This window comes from Budorcas taxicolor, chromosome X (genome assembly GCF_023091745.1).
Source record: "Budorcas taxicolor isolate Tak-1 chromosome X, Takin1.1, whole genome shotgun sequence".
In the NCBI taxonomy this organism is placed as follows: Eukaryota; Metazoa; Chordata; class Mammalia; order Artiodactyla; family Bovidae; genus Budorcas; species Budorcas taxicolor.
The window spans coordinates 82,526,401-82,543,692 of NC_068935.1; positions in this window are offsets into that span (position 1 = coordinate 82,526,401).

A 17,292-nucleotide genomic window follows, 5' to 3' on the forward strand; every position below is an offset into this window, starting at 1 on the left:
GAGAGTTAGGACAAAAGATAGCTAAATAGCAGGTTCTGGGCTCTTATCTAGTGCTTTATCTTACAGATAGGATATGGAAGAAGGTCAGAAGTGTCTAGGCAAAGAAAATGAAAAGAAGGATATTGTTTTTAAGTACTATTTTTTCCTGTGGTCATGTATGGATGTGAGAGTTGGACTGCGAAGAAGGCTGAGCACTGAAGAATTGACGCTTTTGAACTGTGTTGTTGAAGAAGACTCTTGAGAGTCCCTTGGACTGCAAGGAGATCCAACCAGTCCATTCTAAAGGAGATCAGCCCTGGGTGTCCATTGGAAGGACTGGTGCTAAAGCTTAAACTCCAATACTTTAGCCACCTAATGCGAAGATTTGACTCATTGGAAAAGACTCTGATGCTGGGAGGGATTGGGGGCAGGAGGAGAAGGGGACGTCAGAGAATGACATGGCTGAATGGCATCACTGACTCAATGGACGTGAATCTGAGTGAACTCCAGGTGTTGGTGATGAACAAGGAGGCCTGGCATGCTGCGATTCATGGGGTCACAAAGAGTCAGACATGACTGAGCGACTGAACTGAACTGAATATATATTTAAATGTGTGTGTGTGTGTGTGTATGAACAAACAGGGGATTAGTGAGGTTTTGAAGAAATAAGTCCCTCACTAGCATGAAACTCTGTGGGGAAAGAGAACAGAGGTCTCCTTATTTTAAATCCACAGCATGAAGATTGGCATACATTTTCCATGCAACATTCATGATGCATTCCGTAGTGAAAACGGCAGATGCTTGGGGCTGGTGCACTGGGACGACCCAGAGGGATGGCACGGGGAGGGAGGAGGGAGGGGGGTTCAGGATGGGGAACATGTGTATACCTGTGGCCTGTGGAGGATACACGTTGATGTATGGCAAAACAAATACAATGATGTAAAGTAATTAACCTCCAATTAAAATAAATAAATTTATTTAAAAAATAGTCTGTGTGTCATGATTGTATGTTTTAAAAAATTGAAACAGAATAAACAGGCAAATTTGCATAGAAAAATGTTTAGAAGTGTAGATAGCTCTCAATTTTAACAATAGTTATCTCTAAGTAATGAAATTCTAATTTATTTTCTATTTTATTTTTATGTTGTTGTTTACATTCTCTTATTTTTGCATGGTAAATTTATAATATTGTATTAATATGATTTTTAAAAATTAAAGCATTTCAAAGTGTGTATGAGCGTACAGTGAAGTCACAAAGAAATCTTTCAGAAATAGAAAGGCCCTTCAGTTCAGTTCAGTTCAGTCGCTCAGTCGTGTCTGACTCTTTGAGACCCCATGAATTGCAGCACACCAGGCCTCCCTGTCCATCACCAATTCCCGGAGCTCACTTAAACTCATGTCCATCAAGTCGGTGATGCCATCCAGTCATCTCATCCTCTGTCGTCCCCTTTTCCTCCTGCCCCCAATCCCTCCCAGCATCAGAGTCTTTTCCAATGAGTCAACTCTTTGCATGAGGTGGCCAAAGTACTAGAGTTTCAGCTTTAGCCCCATTCCTTCCAAAGAACACCCAGGACTGATCTCCTTTAGAATGGACTGGTTCGATCTCCTTGCAGTCCAAGGGACTCTCAAGAGTCTCCTCCAACACCAATTCCAGCACGGTTCAAGAGCATCAATTCTTCAGCACTCAGCTTTCTTCACAGTCCAACTCTCACATCCACACATGACTACTGGAAAAACTTAGGTAATAGTTAATCCATCTCTTTATGATTTAATGTAGAAACTAAGGCTCAAAGAGGAAAAGAGACATTTGAACCAATCCCAATCCTTCATAGTCCTGCACTGGAAAAATAGACAGCATCTCTCCCTTCTCAGAGGAAACAAAGACTTAAATGACTACCCAAAATTCACAAGGCAATTGGGAGGCACATTCAGAATTTAAACCTAGGCACAGCCTCCTTCTCCAGATATTTAGCTGTGAACAATCGTGAGGCTTTCTAGCTTATACTTCAGGTAATGATTTTGCCAAGACTAGGTTGTTTTTTATTTCACTTACAGAGTCATGGTATCAGAAATCTCTTTGTTTGAGTATCTGAGTGAGGCACATTATCAATCATTTGCTATGAATTATTAAATAATGTAAAACCAATTTAAATAAGCTAGCCTGAAAGCCAGCAGGAACTGCTGCTCTTCTGAGCACACTGGAAACTGGAACCTTCATCTTCTCTCATCATACATGCAGAGCAAGCCAAAGTCATTTTACCACTGCTGTTTGCTTCCTCCTCACCAGTGTCTCTTATGGACTTGAAGGTTGAGCACCTTAGGCCTTGACTTAAGGGAAGGAAGGACATGAACAGGAATAGGAAAATTTCCTGTGAGGGCACCTAGCATGGCAGTGCAGTACAGTGGAGAGAGTACCAGGTTGTAGACACACAAATTGAATTCAGATCCCACCACCACTGTCAGGTATTGATAGTAGAACCTCAACCAGGCCCTTCCATCTTTTATGTCTCAGTGTTCCCTCATCTGGAAAATTGGTGCATGGTGGATTTCAATGATCCACTTTAGCACTTACTTTTATCTTTTTAGTTTCTGTTTTAAATACACCTTCCCTGTCTTCTTCCAAGAATTTGGCACTGGAAATGTTTCCCTTTTCTTAGACTGTGGGCACACTCAAACATTTTCATGCCTCTTGAGCCCCAATCCAGTGCTTTGGGGTTTGCAGTTTTCAAACTGCAAATGCAAAGCAGATTTCTGCTGCATACTCACATACTGCAGAGCTTTGCGTGCCTCCAGCAGTTCAGACAGAATGCTCCTAATGGAGTGGACTGGAGGGTGGGGCCTGTCACCAATCACTGAAAGCTTCATCCACTGGAGACCAGATGGGCTCTAAGGCTGCCAGCTCCTTGGCCCTGGAAATAAGGGCTTGTCAGTGGAAAGCTGATCCCACTGTGGGTGTAAACTATCCTGATTCAGAGGTCCATGGCAGAGCAGAAAGAACATTAGAGTGGGAATTACATAGTTGTACAATGTGGCCTTGCACAAGTCATAACCTTTCTCTGGAACATAGTTTTTTCATTTTGAAAATGGGGATAATAACCTCTGATCCATTTATTTCACAGGGAAGGATTAAAATAAATCATGAGCATGCGTGCCTTAAAAGCTTTACTGCTCTATTTACACATGTGTTATTATTGTTATTGCAGAGTGCTTAATCTACATACCCAACTCTGGAATTTCAAGCTAGTAGATACTAAAACCAGGGGAATCAGTTAAACAAAGGTCTGAGCTCTCCTGGGAAATATAGTGAGGGCAATTTTGTAACTGATAATAAACATTAGACTCTGGGACAAAAAGAAAGGACAACAAATGAGCCAATAGAGGCATGGAGGCAGCAATTGCCCCTGGAGAGCAGGATACTCATCCTAAGGGAGTAGAAAAAAAATCAAACACACAAGTACCGAATCTTAAAACCATGGGTTACTCAGTTTTGAAAGATGTTTGGGACATAACAAAGGATGATGTTCGGTCTCTAAGGAATTTCTTTTGATAAGTTTCTGAAAAAAAACCTTGAATGCTTTTTGGGGGCCTCCAAATAACTGTGGCCTCATAAAGAGGGACTTTTGCAAGTTTAGCCTTGTGAATTGAAGTCCATTCAGGGAAACAACTTTCTGAGGAGCAGTTGAGCAGATTCTGTTTTTCAGAATCAGCTCAGAGCTTGACAGAATAAGGTACCAACATAAATAGGCCTCAAAGAATCTGAAGGAACAAATTTTATAAAACAGCCTTATAGCAAGGGGCCAAGAGTACAGGATCCAGTCCAGAGAGGTTTTGAGGAAATAAGAATATTTACATCATAGGCCATAGTCCAGCAAATGCAAGCCAGAGGCAGGGGATAGGATGCTTAAACTCCTAGAAAACTTGACCAGACATAGGCTAGAAACCTAGTGTCCTCTTTTCTTGCTTCCTTTCTCTTCTCCATAGTCCCAACATAAAAATTCTCTGACTTGACCTTCAGTCTTGCATTACCTACAGGCTTTGTCTCCTGAAGGCTCCTATAAGAGAGCACTGTTTAAATGCCCCTGTCTAGACTGAATCAGCAACCCTAGCAGTTTTCTCCTTTCCTTGTCTAATCCTCAGTTACCTTCCACAAACCTTCTGAAGGCTACATTTCTGCACTCAATTTTTTAATCTTTCTGTTTTTGTCTTGATCCTCATTTACCATCTCATTACTTCATGGTGTTTAGATTCTCCCTTTCTATCCAGTCCCAGAGTGACACATAGATAGTATTTAATGTACTGGAAAATCAATTAGTTGTGACTGCTTGGAACACCATATTGCAAAGTATTATCTGACTCTATCTGGGCTTGGTGGGAGGGAGTAGTCTGATTAGTACAGAATATCATAAGAGAGTGGATTGATGGTGGATTATTAGTGGCAGTATATGGTTTGTATATTTGTTGACTGGGATGAGCCACTTTGGATAAATGCTTTGAGAATACATTTGGTTTTGATTTTTACTTGTTTGAGATACTGACTTTTATATCAGTCCCAAGTCTTAGTGTAACCCTTACTCATCCCACTAACTTTGGGACAGCCTGTAAGAAAGTATTCTTGAATACTGGACATGCTCTCAGGATTCCATGATGAAGTCAGTACTAGGACTGTGGTCTTCCATCTAGGAGACAGATGTTGGGAGATCAGGGAGGAAGTGCACTATGCAGACAATAAGAAAGTTCTACCACTATGTATTTTCTGGCTTGTGTGTGCCCAGTCCAGGGTCAGAACATGACTGATAGGATAAAGGAACACAAAAATGCCAGCTTATGCAAACTCTTGGTTTATATGACCACACTCAAATATCTGTTGGGCCATTATAAGAGCTCATCATTTCAGCAACACTTTTTTTCTTTCTTGGCATCTTAGAGGGAAGTAAACTTCTAAGAAATAATTTATTTTACATTTTTTGCAACCAAACCCAACAATTTCTTCCCAATTTTCAAATAAGCACTTCACATAACAAGGGAAAATCCATTTTTCCCAAGTGCCCAGAAAAAGATATAGATTTCTTCTTGCCCTGTCATTGATGGCCCTCACCAAAGAGCCCTGTCCATAGATATATAAGTTAAACAATAAAAAATGGTAGTTTTCTGTTTATTATGGGTCTTATTTTTCTCACATAATGATAAGTACATTGTAGGTGCCACTTTCATGTTCTGAGAAATTGAATCTGTTTCTGGTCTTCCACTCAGCCTGGACTGTCATATTTGGTTGTGACAATCTACACTGTCCAGTGACGCCCAGTGAGGGGGTAAGTTAAAGCTGAAATTAATTGACCCTGTGTGTGGAGGTAACACCTTCACTTTCTAACAAAGGTACCATATGATTTGCCTGTGGTTAGTTATATCTTCTCAAGACAGTAAGATGGCTACTCTATTTCCTGTATCATATATACTTAAACATAAGGAAAAAAGAAAGGGCAGAGAGTGAAAAAATATGCAATATGAATCATTTTGACTTAAAGAGCATTTCTAGAAGCCCAATCTAAAGTCTTCTACTTGCATCTCAATGACCTGAACTCTGTCACAAGCCCACTGTGACAAACACAAATAATGAATAAATTGTCTTAGTATCATTTATTTAGTAATCTATACATTCCCTATTGATATGGAAGCTGTCTTAATTCTACACTAAATCACAGTATATTCTTTTTTTTTTAGTTTTATTAAGGTATACAGCATAATGATTTGATAAATGACTATATTGCAAAATGATAACCACAATAACTTTAATTAACATTTATTACTTCACATAGTTGATTTTTTTGTGATGAGAACTTTTAATATCTACTCTCTTAGAAAATTCCAAATATACAATACAGTATTGACTGTAGCCACCATGCCAAATATATCTCTGTAACTTTGTATTATAAATCTATTTTGTACCTTTTTGCTTCCTTCAACAATTTTACTCACGCCTATCCCCAACTCCAGCTGCCATCAATTTATTCTCTGTTTCTCAGTTTAGATGTTTTAGTTCCCTATATAAGTGAGATCACACGAAGTTTGTCTTTTTCGTCTGACAGTTCACTTTTAGCATAACACCTTCAGGATTTTTCATGTTATCACAAATGGCAAGATTTCCTTCTTTTTGTGGTCGAATAATATTTCATTCCTTATACGTACATCACATTTTCTTTATTCAGTCCTCTAACAATGGACACAAGTTGTTTCCATGTCTTGGCTATTGAAAGTAATGTGGGAATAAACATGGGGGTGCAAATATCTCATCAATGTATTGATTTTATTTCCGTCAAATATATACCGAGAAGTAGAATTGCTGTGTCATTTGATAACTATATATTAGTTTTATAGAAACCTCTATATTTTTTTCCCACTGTGGATATACCAATTTATGTTCCCATCAATAGTATCCTAAGGTTCTCTTTTTTCCTACATCTTTGGCAACACTTGTTATTTGTCGTCTTTTTGATTATAGCCTTTCTAACAAGTATGAGGCTGTATCTCATTGTAGTGTTATTTTTATTTCCCTGATGATTAGTGATGTGGAGCACCTTTTCATGTATCTCTTAGCAATTTGAATACCTTCTTAGGAAAAATGACTATTTAGGCTGAGGCCATGATTGACTATATGGTGATGATGATGATTTTGCTATTATATGAGTTATGTATAAATTTTTTATATTAACCCCTAATCACATATTTGAACTGCAAATATCTTCCTCCATTCCATAGGTTGCCTCTTCATTCTGCTGATTATTTATCTGGCTGTGCAAGAGCTTTTAACTTTGATGTAGCCATGATTATTTATTTTTACTTTTATTGCCTGTGCTTTAAGTATCATATGCAAAAAAAAAAAAAAAAAAATCATTGCCAAGACCAATGTCAAGGAGATTTTCCCTTATTTTTCCTAGGAATTTTATAACTTAAGGTTGTACATATAAGTCCTTAATCCACTTTGGGATAATTTTTGTGAATGGTGTAGATAGTGGCCTAGTTTCATTTATTCACACTTAAATATCCAAATTTCTCTAAACCATTTGGAAGAAGCCATCTTTAGCAGTAAATATTCTTGGATTTCTTGTCAAATATTAGTTGAACAAATATGTATAGGTTTATTTCTAAGCTCTTAGTTCTCTTCCATTGTTCTGTGTTTATGCCAATACTATATTTTTAAAACTGCTCTAGCTTTGTAATATAGTTTAAAATTAAGAAGTGTGATACTTCCTGCTTTGCTCTTCTTTTTTAGGATTGATTTAGCTGTTCAGGATCTTTTGTGGTTTCATACAAATTGTATGGTTGGATATTTCTATTTTTATAAAAATGCCACTGATATCTTGATAGGGATTCCACTGAATCTGTAGATGACTTTGAGTAACATTAATATTTTAACAATATTAATTTTCTAAGCCATGAACATAAGATGTATTTTTCTTCAGTTGTGTCTGATTCAATTTCTTTCATCAATATCTTATAGTTTTCACTGCAGAGATCTTTTACTCCCATAGTTTAATTTGTTCCTCAGTTCATTTCAGTTGCTCAGTCATGTCCAACTCTTGTGACCTCATAGACTGTAGCATGCCAGGCTTCTTTGTCCATCACCAACTCCTGGAGCTTGCTCAGACTCATGTCCATTGAGTCAGTCATGCCATCCAACCATCTCATCCTCTGTCGATCCCTTCTCCTCCCACCTTCAATCTTTCACAGCATCAGGGTTTTTCCAATGAGTCAGTTCTTCACATCAGGTGGCCAAATTATTGGAGTTTCAGCTTCAGCATCAGTCCTTCCAATGAATATTCAGGACTAGTTTCCTTTAGGATGGACTGGTGGGATCTCTTTGCAGTCCAAGGGACTCTCAAGAGTCTTCTCCAACACCACAGTTCAAAAGCATCAATTTTTCTGTGCTCAGCTTTCTTTATAGTCCAACTTTCACATCCATGCATGACTACTGAAAAACCATAGCTTTGAGTAGACAGACCTTTGTTGGCAACATAATCTCTCTGTTTTTTAATATGCTGTCTAGGTTGGTCATAGCTTTTCTCCCAAGGAGCTTTTAATTTCATGGCTGCACTCACCGTATGCAGTGATTTTGGAGCTCCCCAAAATAAAGTCTCTCACTGTTTCCTCATCTATTTGTCATGAAGTGATGGGACCAGATGCCATGATCTTCGTTTTCTGAATGTTGAGTGTTAAGCCAGCTTTTTCACTCTCCTTTTTCACTTTCAAGTGGCTCTTTAGTTTTTCTTCACTTTCTGCCATAAGAGTGGAGTCATCTGCATATCTGAGGTTATTGATATTTCTCCTGGCAATCTTGATTCCAGCTTGTGCTTCATCCAGCCCAGCATTTCTCATGTTGAACTCTGCATATAAGTTAAATAAACAGGGTGACAATATACGGCCTTAACATACTCCTTTCCTCATTTGAAACCAATCTGTTTTTCCATGTCCAGTTCTAACTTTTGCTTCTTGACCTGCATGCAGATTTCTCAGGAGGCAGGTCAGGTGGTCTGGTATTCCCCTCACTTTAAAAATTTTCCACAGTGTATTGTGATCCACACAGTCAAAGGCTTTGGCATAGTCAATAAAGCAGAAGTAGATGTTTTTCTGGAACTCTTTTGCTTTTTCAATGATCCAATGAATGTTGGCTAAGTATTTTTTTATTGTTTTTTATGCTGGTATAAATGGGATTGTTTTCTAAATTTCCTTCTGATATTTCATCTTAAGTTAAGAAACACGACTGATTTTTTTACATTGATTTTATATCCTTCAACTTCACTGAAATTCTTTGATTGTATCTAAAATTTTTTTGGTGGAGTATTTAGAATTTTCTATATAACGTAGTATCATCTTCAAACAAAGACAATTTTATTTCTTCCTTTTTGATTCAGATGCCTTTTATTTCTTTTCCTTGTTTAGTTGCTCTGGCTAGGACATCCAGGACTAAGTTGAATAGAATGCTGAAAGAGGGCACCCTTGTCCTTATTCCTGAAATTTTTATAATAAATGCTTTCAGTTTTTCATCTTAAGTATGATATTAACTTTTGCATTCCAGTCCCCTGTAATGAAAAGGACATCTTTTTTGGGTGTTAGTTCTACAAGGTCTTGTAGGTCTTCATAAAACCGTTCAACATCAGCTTCTTCAGCGTTGCTGGTTGGGGCATAGACTTGGATAACTGTGATATTGAATGGTTTGCCTTGGAGACGAACAGAGATCATTCTGTCATTTTTGAGATTGCATCCAAGTACTGCATTTCAGACTCTCTTGTTGACCATGATGGCTACTCCATTTCTTCTGAGGGATTCCTGCCCACAGTAGTAGATATAATGGTCATCTGAGTTAAATTCACCCATTCCAGTCCATTTTAGTTCACTGATTCCTAGAATGTCGACGTTCACCATTGCCATCTCTTGTTTGACCACTTCCAATTTGCCTTGATTCATGGACCTGGCATTCCAGGTTGCTATGCAATATTGCTCTTTACAGCATCGGACCTTGCTTCTATCACCAGTCACATCCACAGCTGGGTATTGTTTTTGCTTTGGCTCCATCCCTTCATTCTTTCTGGAGTTATTTCTCCACTGATCTCCAGAGGCATATTGGGCACCTAATGACCTGGGGATTTCCTCTTTTGGCATCCTATCATTTTGCCTTTTCATACTGTTCATGGGGTACTCAAGGCAAGAATACTGAAGTGGCTTGCCATTCCCTTCTCCAGTGGACGATGCTGGAATGCAAAAGTAGGAAGTCAAGAAACACCTGGAGTAGCAGGAAAATTCGGCCTTGGAATGTGGAATGAAGCAGGGCAAAGAGTAACAGAGTTTTGCCAAGAAAAAGCACTGGTCATAGCAAACACCCTCTTCCAACAACACAAGAGAAGACTTTACACATGGACATCACCAGGTGGTCAACACCGAAATCAGATTGATTATATTCTCTGCAGCCAAAGATGGAGAAGCTCTATACAGTCAACAAAAACAAGACCAGGAGCTGACTGTGGCTCAGATCATAAATTCCTTATTGCCAAATTTAGACTTGAAGAAAGTAGGGAAACCGCTAGATCATTCAGGTATGACCTAAATCAAATCCCTTATGATTATACAGTGGAAGTCAGAAATAGATTTAAGGGCCTAGATCTGATAGATAGAGTGTCTGATGAAGTATGGAATGAGGTTTGTGACATTGTACAGGAGACAGGGATCAAGACCATCCCCATGGAAAAGTAATGCAAAAAAGCAAAATGGCTGTCTGAGGAGGCCTTACAAAGAGCTGTGAAAAGAAGAGAAGCAAAAAGCAAAGGAGAAAAGGGAAGCTATAAGCATCTGAATGCAGAGTTCCAAAGAATAGCAAGAAGAGATAAGAAAGCCTTCCTCAGTGATCAATGCAAAGAAATAGAGGGAAAGAACAGAATGGGAAAGACTAGAGATCTCTTCAAGAAAATTAGAGATACCAAGGGAACATTTCATGCAAAGATGGGCTCGATAAAGGACAGAAATGGTATGGACCTAACAGAAGCAGAAGATATTAAGAAGAGGTGGCAAGAATACACGGAAGAACTGTACAAAAAAGATCTTCACGACCCAGATAATCATGATGTGATCACTAATCTAGAGCCAGACATCTTGGAAAGTGAAGTCAAGTGGGCCTTAGAAAGCATCACTACGAACAAAGCTAGTGGAGGTGATGGAATTCCAGTGGAGCTATTTCAAATCCTGAAAGATGATGCTGTGAAAGTGCTGCACTCAATATGCCAGCAACTTTGGAAAACTCAGCAGTGGCCACAGGACTGGAAAAAGTCAGTTTTCATTCCAATTCCAAAGAAAGTCAATGCCAAAGAACAATAAAACTACCGCACAATTGCACTCATCTCACATGCTAGTAAAGTAATGCTCAAGATTCTCCAAGCCAGGCTTCAGCAATACATGAACCGTGAATTCCCTGATGTTCAAGCTGGTTTTAGAAAAGGCAGAGGAACCAGAGATCAAATTGCCAACATCTTCTGGATCATGGAAAAAGCAAGAGAGTTCCAGAAAAACATCTATTTCTGCTTTATTGACTACACCAAAGCCTTTGACTGTGTGGACCACAATAAACTGTGGAAAATTCTGAAAGAGATGGGAATACCAGATCACCTAAGCTGCCTCTTGAGAAATCTGTATGCAGGTCAGGAAGCAACAGATAGAACTGGACATGGAACAACAGACTGGTTCCAAATAGGAAAAGGAGTACGCCAGGGCTGTATATTGTTACCCTGCTTATTTAACTTCTATGCAGAGTACATCATGAGAAACGCTGGACTGGAAGAAACACAGCTGGAATCAAGATTGCCAGGAGAAATATCAATAACCTCAGATATGCAGATGACACCACCCTTATGGCAGAAAGTGAAGAGGAGCTAAAAAGCCTCTTGATGAAAGTAAAAGAGGAGAGTAAAAAAGTTGGCTTAAAGCTCAACATTCAGAAAATAAAGATCATGGCATCTGGTCCCATTACTTCATGGGAAATAGATGGGAAACAGTGGAAACAGTGTCAGACTTAATTTTTTGGGGCTCCACAATCACTGCAGATGGTGATTGCCACCATGAAATTAAAAAATGCATACTCCTTGGAAGAAAAGTTATAACCAACCTAGATATTATATTCAAAAGTAGAGACATTACTTTGCCGACTAAGGTCCGTCTAGTCAAGGCTATGGTTTTTCCTGTGGTCATGTATGGATGTGAGAGTTCGACTGTGAAAAAGGCTGAGTGCCAAAGAATTGATGCGTTTGAACTGTGGTGTTGGAGAAGACTCTTGAGAGTCCCTTGGACTGCAAGGAGATCCAACCAGTCTATTCTGAAGATCAACCTTGGGATTTCTTTGGAAGGAATGATGCTGAAGCTGAAACTCCAGTACTTTGGCCACCTCATGAGAAGTGTTGACTCATTGGAAAAGACGCTGATGCTGGGAGGGATTGGGGACAGGAGGAGAAGGGGCGATCAAGGATGAGATGGCTGGATGGCATCACTGACTCGATGGACGTGAGTCTGAGTGAACTCCGAGAGATGGTGATGAACAGGGAAGCCTGGCGTGCTGCGATTCATGGGGTCGCAAAGAGTCGGACACGACTGAGCGACTGAACTGAACGGAACTGAACTGATGATATTAACTGTGGGTTTGTGATATATTGCCTTTATATATTGAGATAATTCTTTTTAAATTGAAATATAGTTGATTCACAATATTTTGTTATTTCAGGTGTACAGAAAAGTGATTCAATTATATGTATATATTTTTTCAGGTTATTTTCCATTATAGGTTATTACTAGATAATATAATTTCCTGTGCTATACAATAAAACCTTGCTGCTTATTTATTTAATGCATAATAGTTTTTATCTCTTAGTCCCTTACTCTCCATTTGTCCCTCTCTTTCCCTTTCTTCTTGATAACCATAAGTTTTTTCCCTATGTCTGTAGTTGTGTTTTTGTTTTGAATATGCATTAGTGCTTAGTTGCTCAGTTGTGTCTGACTCTTCACGACCCCATGTACTGTAGCTCACCAGGCTCCTCTGTCCACGGGGATTCTCCAGGCAAGAATACTAGAGTGTTTTTTTTTTAATGTGTTGTTGGATTCTGATTGTTACCATGATCAAGTGGGCTTTATCCCAGGGATGCAAGGATTCTTCAATATCTGCAAATCAATCAATGTAATTTACCACATTAACAAATTGAAAAATAAAAGCCATATGATTAGCTCAATAGATGCAGAGAAGGCCTTTGACAAAATTCAACATCCATTTATGATAAAAACTCTCCAGAAAGCAGGAATAGAAGGAACATACCTCAACATAATAAAAGCTATATATGACAAACCCACAGCAAACATTATCCTCAATGGTGAAAAATGGAAAGCATTTCCCCTAAAGTCAGGAACAAGACAAGAGTGCCCTCTTTCACCGCTGCTATTCAATATAGTTTTGGAAGTTTTGGCTGCAGCAATCAGAGAAGAAAAAGAAATAAAAGGAATCCAAATTGGAAAAGAAGAAGTAAAACTCTCACTGTTTGCAGATGACATGATCCTCTACATAGAAAACCCTAAAGACTCCACCAGAAAATTACTAGAGCTAATCAACGAATATAGTAAAGTTGCAGGATATAAAATCAACACACAGAAATCCCTTGCATTTCTATACACTAGTAATGAGAAAGTAGAAAAAGAAATTAAGGAAACAATTCCATTCACCATTGCAATGAAAAAAATAAAATACTTAGGAATATATCTACCTAAAGAAACTAAAGACCTATATATAGAAAACTATAAAACACTGATGACAGAAATCAAAGAGGACACTAATAAATGGAGAAATATACCATGTTCATTGATCGGAAGAATCAATATAGTGAAAATGAGTATACTACTCAAAGCAATCTACAGATTCAATGCAATCGTTATCAAGCTACCAGCGGTATTTTTCACAGAACTAGAACAAATAATTTTAAGATTTGTATGGAAATACAAAAAACCTCGAATAGCCAAAGCAATCTTGAGAAAGAAGAATGGAACTGAAGGAATCAACCTGCCTGACTTCAGGCTCTACTACAAAGCCACAGTCATCAAGACAGTATGGTACTGGCACAAAGACAGACATATAGATCAATGGAACAAAATAGAAATCCCAGAGATAAATCCACACACATATGGACACCTTATCTTTGACAAAGGAGGCAAAAATATACAATAGGGTAAAGACAATCTCTTTAACAAGTGATGCTGGGAAAACTGGTCAACCACTTGTAAAAGAATGAAACTAGATCACTTTCTAACACCACACACAAAAATCAACTCAAAATGGATTAAAGATCTAAATGTAAGACCAGAAACTATAAAACTCCTAGAGGAGAACATAGGCAAAATACTTTCCGACATAAATCACAGCAGGGTCCTCTATGATCCACCTCCCAGAATTCTGGAAATAAAAGCAAAAATAAACAAATGAGATTTAATTAAAATTAAAAGCTTCTGCACAACAAAGGAAAATATCAGCAAGGTGAAAAGACAGCCTTCTGAATGGGAGAAAATAATAGCAAATGAAGCAACTGACAAACAACTAATCTCAAAAATATACAAGCAACTTATGCAGCTCAATTCCAGAAAAATAAATGACCCAATCAAAAAATGGGCCAAAGAACTAAATAGACATTTCTCCAAAGAAGACATATAGATGGCTAACAAACACATGAAAAGATGCTCAACATCACTCATTATCAGAGAAATGCAAATCAAAACCACAATGAGGTACCACTTCACACCAGTCAGAATGGCTGTGATCCAAAAGTCTGCAAGCAATAAATGCTGGAGAGGGTGTGGAGAAAAGGGAACCCTCCTACACTGTTGGTGGGAATGCAAACTAGTACAGCCACTATGGAGAACAGTGTGGAGATTCCTTAAAAAATTGCAAATAGAACTCCCTTATGACCCAGCAATCCCACTGCTGGGCATACACACCGAGGAAACCAGAATAGAAAGAGACACATGTACCCCAAAGTTCATTGCAGCACTATTTATAATAGCCAGGACATGGAAACAACCTAGATGTCCACCAGCAGATGAATGGATAAGAAAGCTGTGGTACATATACACAATGGAGTATCACTCAGCCATTAAAAAGAATACATTTGAATCAGTTCTAATGAGATGGATGAAACTGGAGCTGATTATGCAGAGTGAAGTAAGCCAGAAAGAAAAACACCAATACAGTATACTAACACATATATATGGAATTTAGAAAGATGGTAATGATGACGCTCTATGCGAGACAGCAAAAGAGACACAGATGTGTAGAGTGGACTTTTGGACTCTGTGGGAGAGGGAGAGAGTGGGATGATTTGGGAGAATGGCATTGAAACATGTATACTATCTTGTAAGAAACGAATCACCAGTCTATGTTCGATGCTGGATACAGGATGCTTGGGGCTGGTGCACGGGGATAACCCAGAGAGATGATATGGGGAGTGAGGTGGGAGGGGGGTTCATGTTTGGGAACTCATGTACACCCGTGGTGGATTCATGTCAATGTATGGCAAAACCAATACAGTATTGTAAAGTAAAATAAAGTAAAAATAAAAATTAAAAAAAAATACTAGAGTGGGTTGGATTTCCTCCTCTTGGGGATCTTCTTGACACAGGGAATGAACACGTCTCTTTTGTTTCCTGCATTGGCAAGCAGATTCTTTACCACTGCACCACCTGGTCACATAATTTAAAAATAACAATTTAAAGTGAACACATTTCATTTAGAACATTCACATAATTTAGAAACAAAACATTTTCATCACTAGAAAATAAAGCCCTAGAGTCACTGAGCATTTTTTCCACATTTCCTCTCATCCTAGTTTCTGGCAGCAAATGTTGAATGTTTTTAAAGGTTTTTTCAGAACTATTAATATATTAATATAGTAGTTTATATTAATAGATTTTTTCTTAACTTGCTGTTGAAATCTGCTCGCTAAAATTTTATTTTGGATTTTTTTTTTTTTTTTTTACTTTAGACTATTTTATTGGTTTTGCCACTCATCAACATGAATCCACCATGGGTGTACACGGAATTTTTGCATCAATATTCATAAGTGATATTCATCTGAAATTTACTCCTTTTAAAATTATCTTTATCATATTGTAGCATATACCATGCTGTGCTTAGTCGCTCAGTCATGTCTGTCCTTTGCGACCTCATGAACTGTAGCCTGCCAGCCTCCTATGTCCATGGGTATTCTCCAGGCAAGAATACTAGAGTAGGTTGCCATGCCCTCCTCCAGGAGATGTTCCTAATCCAGGGATTGAACCCAGGTCTCTCTCATTGCAGGCAGATTCTTTACCCTCTAAGCTACCAGGGAAGCCTAGGATTTATATTTTAATTTGTATTATTTTTTATATTCCACATATCATGATATCATATATTTCTCTCTCTCTGATTTACTCAATTAAGTATAGTGCTGTCTAGGTCAATCCATCTGGTCCCACCATTTCATGGGAAATAGATGGGGAAACAGTGGAAACAGTGTCACACTTTATTTTTGGGGGCTCCAAAATCACTGCAGATGGTGATTGCAGCCATGAAATTAAAAGATGCTTACTCCTTGGAAGGAAAGTTATGACCAATCTAGATAGCATATTGAAAAGCAGAGACATTACTTTGCTAACAAAGGTCCGTCTAGTCAAGGCTATGGTTTTTCCAGTAGTCATGTATGGATGTGAAAGTTGGACTGTGAAGAAGGCTGAGCTCCAAGGAATGGATGCTTTTGAACTGTGGTGTTGGAGAAGACTCTTGAGAGTCCCTTGGACTGCAAGGAGATCCAACCAGTCCATCCTAAAGGAGATCAGTCCTGGGTGTTCATTGGAAGGAATGATGCTGAAGCTGAACCTCCAATACTTTAGCCACCTCATGCTAGCGCTGACTCACTGGAAAAGACCCTGATGCTGGGAGGGATTGGGGGCAGGAGGAGAAGGGGACGACCAAGGATGAGATGGCTGGATGGCATCACGGACTCGATGGACGTGAGTCTGAGTGAACTCCGGGAGTTGGTGATGGACAGGGAGAACTGGCATGCTGTGATTCATGGGGTCGCAAAGAGTCGGACATGACTGAGTGACTGAACTGAACTGAGGTCAATCCATAATGCTGCAAATGGCAATATTTCACTCTTTCTTATGGTTAAGTAATATTCCATTATATATATATGTGTATATATATATGTATGTATGTATGTATGTATTATATCTTCTTCAATCATCTGTTGATGCACTTGGATTGTTTCCTTGTCTTAGCTATTTAAATTGTGCTGCTATGAACAATGAAGTGTTTTTTGTTTAGAGATTTTCTTCTTTCCAAATATATACTTAGAAATGAGATTTTTCAATCCTATAGTAGCTCTATTTTTAGTTTTAAGAAAGTTCCACACCTTTTTTCAAAAATAGTTGCACCAATTCACATTCCCAGCTACAGTATAAAAGGACTACCTTTAAACATTTTCAGTATTTATTATTTGTAGATTTTTTTTGATGACAACCATTCTGACACATATTAGGTGATACCTCATTGTAGTTTTGCATTCAATTTCTCTAATAATTAGCAATGCTGAGCATATGTTCATGTGCCTGCTGGCCATCTGTATGTCTTCTTCAGAAAAATGTCTATGTAGATCTTCTGCCCATTTTTTGATTGGGTTGAATTTTTTTTAATATTGAGTTGTATAAGTCATTTATATATTTTGGATATTATCATTGTCAGTAGCATAATTTACAAATATCTTCTTTCAT